Genomic DNA, 3,942 nt, shown 5'->3' with positions numbered 1-3,942 from the left:
AGATTAATTCGGATTAATAAAAAAAATTAAAAAACATGAACACAAAGTCTAACATATTCCCGAATGTAAAATAAAATTGTAAAAAATCATAAAAAAATTCGGAAACACATAGAATTTGTTTTTATTCGGATAAGTATAAATTCTTTGTTTTTATTTGATTTTTCTGTTCGGTACTTCAAATCTAATATTCAGGGTCAGATCAGAGCACTGGTGGTGGTTATTATTTGGCCGACTAAAGCTTATTGAAACGAGGTTTCACTGTCGGCTGGTTAAATTTGATGGGTATAACTGTAAGGTTGAGGTTGTATTGTACCAGGCAAGCACAGAAGCCACAGTGACAACATATGAGCAAAAGAGGGTTCAGAGGAGGGATTTTAATGCTTGAAAAATCTATTTATATGAGGAAAAGAGAGGCGATTTGGTGTGAATGTGATCAGTATATAGCATGAAACAAATAGTATACCCCAACAAATGAAACAATATTATATATAGCGCCCAAAAAAAAAAAAAAAAACTTACGTCTTTAACATCCTGTTCGGTAAAGAAACCGTACTTCAACATATTAGCAGCGATATAAACCGCCAAATGAACTTTCTCAGCGAAGCTGTGAATCATATGAGTCACGCTCAGACCTCCTGCGCTATGGCCCACCAATACAACCTACATAAACACATATTATTCATATACACGCATAAATATAGGTATATAGAAGTTCATACAGAGAATTGTAGTACCTTTTCATCTGGAAGCAGAGAGGACATGAGAGCGATGAGTGGTTGGTTATAATGATTCAGAGTAAGGACTTGGTTCGGGTCAGATTGGTCTACGCCTGAGGATTTGAGGTCAACGCGTGTGACTCTGTGGCCGGAGTTTTGGATGAGACTCCGAAGCTTGTACCAGCACCAAGCTCCATGGCTAGCACCATGAATTAGCACAAAGTGATGGGTTTTTGAAGGACTGTCAATATCACCACCGCCATTATTGCTTTCATCATCACTTTCACCACCCATTTTAAATGTGTTTCTCCACCGTTTGAAACAACATTTTGGTGTTTTAAAAAAAAGGTACTTTTGGGCTTGATTCCTGGTCTGGCCCAGCTACATAGCTAATCTCTAAAGGCCCAACTGTTGTGATGAAATAAAAATAAAAATACAAATACAAATAATTAGCTTGGAAAAATAGGTGAACTTGTGAGTTGTGAGCGGTAATTTTTTTTTTTTTTTTTTTTTTACGGCGAAGCGAGTCTAATATGTCTAAAATATTTATTGCAAAAAAGTTTTTTTTATGATTTAGATAATTTTATTTATATGTTTACAAAAAAAATTTATAAATTTATTTGTTTCGAGTTTCATTAAACTTTGTTTACAATTTATAACTCTATTTATAATTTTATAAAGAAATAAAGATTTACATTAAAAAAAGGACAGTGTAGCGAAATAGCAAAAATGAAACTATAAAATTTGTTTTTAGCCTATGTTTTACAATTTTTAGGGAAATAGCCAACAGACTTATGTGGCAATAATTAAGGTCTGATTTACCCTTATTTATTAACAAATTCGTCACTTTCTCTCTCCTACTTTTTTCCTACATTTTTTTTACATAAAAACTTCAAAAAGCCATATCTATCTCATATGAACTCGAAATTGAGTGATTCCAAATCCTACGGATTCGTGACGCTGAGATCTTCAAAAATAGATCCATTGTGTTTGATGAAAAATCATGTTTAATACCATAGATGTAGAAAAATCACGTTACTACATTAAATATGGAAATAACTGGAAATTTTTTAAATTATCAAAAAAATAAATGGAAATGTAACTATGATGCATTAAACATAATTTTTCATCAAACACAATGGGTCTATTTTTGAAGATTTCGACGCCACGAATTTGTAGGATCTGAAATCACTCAATTTCGAGTTCGTATGAGAAAGATACGAATTTTTGAAGTTTTGATGCAAAAAAATTATTTGAAAAAAAAATAGGAAAGAGAAATGGACGAATTTGTTAATAAATAAGGGCAAATCAGACCTTAATTATTGTCACATAAGCCATTTGGCTATATCCCTAAAAATTGTCAAACATAGACTAGATCCAAATTCACATGTTTAAAGTGGCGTAGTTACTTACAAATCTCTTAAAAAAAATACTAGTTTAGTAATAATCCAAAGTTTTTTTGCGAGCAATCATTAAACAGGAAAGAGAGTTATTTTTTAAATTTTCGTCTTGGATTATTACAGACTGTTATCTAATTTAATTTACTCACATATTTAAGCGAATTCGGTGTAATTTAGACATTCTAACGCTGCTTATTTAGTAATTTGAACGTCTCACGTGACTAAATATATGTAATTTTTCTTGAATAATTTAGGGACTTAATTATTTTTCATCGGAGAACCTTGGAATTAGAGTCTGAAAAGTAATGCGTTTCTATAAGTTGATTGGGTCAACGCTTCACCTTGCATATATGTAACATCAGGTAATTATATTTTATCATCTATCAGTGAAAAAAAAAAGTCATATGAGTTAACATATGTTGCTTATCATTTGATTTAATCGTCCAACAATTATGAAAGTAAATTAATTATGGCTTGAATAGCTTATTAAAACGATCGAGCAAATACTTTTTTTTAAAAAAATCTTATTCCCTACACCAGACAAAGCCAGTACTTGACCCTAAAACAAATATGAATTATGGCGTGTTGTCTAAACCTGTTGGTGATCATATATATCGAATAATATGTTAGCGAATGTATCGATCGAAGCACTTTATGAGAAGAAATTGTATAGATATTCAACAATTGCATGTGAGAGTGGAAACAACTAACATAATTCTTATGACGGCAAAAATCCCTTAAATTTTAGGAAATAACTAACATAATCTCTATTTTTTATTTTGAACAGTAAAAATCTATAATCTTGAAAATTACACATTCTGTTAGTCCATACTGCTTTATTATGTTAAATTGTTAACATAATTCACATTTAAACATTTCTTTTGTAAAATAAACAAAAAATAATGGACTATCGACCGGAGATGAGAGGTCCGATCCGGACTGGGACCGCTTTTGCCGCCAGACACGCAACCAATGTGAACAATGGCGTGGAACAGAAGCAAGTGGTGCTCACACTGAGACCAGAACGGAAAGTTCAGCTCCGACTCGATCCGCTTCTCTCCGCCGCCACCGTTGACGGCTCCGCCGCCGAACCCGTTCACGAGCTTCGTCTCCATCTCGACGTTCCGAAAGTTTCCAAGCCACCCGACGAACCACACGGGCGTGCCCGCGAGCTCTTTCCTCGTCGGGTTTTCCCCGAGCGACCAGATGATCGAAGCCACGGCCGCGGCCATCGCCGGTTCGATCTTTGAGGCCCACCGCCGAGGACCCGAAACGGGCACCAAGGCCGGCTCCGATCGCGATCCTGGTCCACCATGGTCCCTCGGAACTTAAGCAGGCTCAAGAACTCGGCCCAGGCCGCGGAGCCTCCGTCCTCGAAGACCCCCGAGCCGGAGCAGACCACGGACTTGACCCATCCTTTCGAGGTCGGAACGAGGGCCGGTGAATCGAGGCTCGGGAATTTGAGGTGCTCGCACTGGAGAACGACGGCCACGCCGGCCGGCCTGAACCCGTGGTGGAGCGCCGAGCAGGTCTCGTCGGCGAGTCGTTGCGGGTCTTGGAGCTGCTTCGCAAAGATGTCGGCGACTCGGGAGAGCTTGCTCAAACCCACCACACGCATTAAACCCACCACAGAATATGGCAGTGACAGACCTTTTTTAAATGTTTTAATGATTTATTTTACAAAATAAACATTTAAATATTGATTATGTTAACAATTTAACGTTATATAGCAGTAAGGATCAACAGAATGTGTAATTTTCAAGATTATGGACTTTTACCATTCAAAATAAAGAATAGAGATTATGTTAACTGTTTCATAAAACTTA

The 3,942-nt window shown here is 36.4% G+C and overlaps 1 pseudogene; it reads right to left on the bottom strand.

Moving 5' to 3' along the window:
* Positions 1–2,955: 2,955 nt before the first annotated feature.
* LOC149381541 (GTP cyclohydrolase 1 pseudogene) lies at positions 2,956–3,734 on the bottom strand (annotated as a pseudogene).
* Positions 3,735–3,942: the final 208 nt, after the last annotated feature.

Source organism: Urtica dioica, chromosome 11 (genome assembly GCF_054948205.1).
Source record: "Urtica dioica subsp. dioica isolate 48M chromosome 11, U.dioica_male_clone48M_v1_H2, whole genome shotgun sequence".
Taxonomy (NCBI): domain Eukaryota; kingdom Viridiplantae; phylum Streptophyta; class Magnoliopsida; order Rosales; family Urticaceae; genus Urtica; species Urtica dioica.
This window is presented reverse-complemented; position numbering and strand designations above follow the sequence as displayed.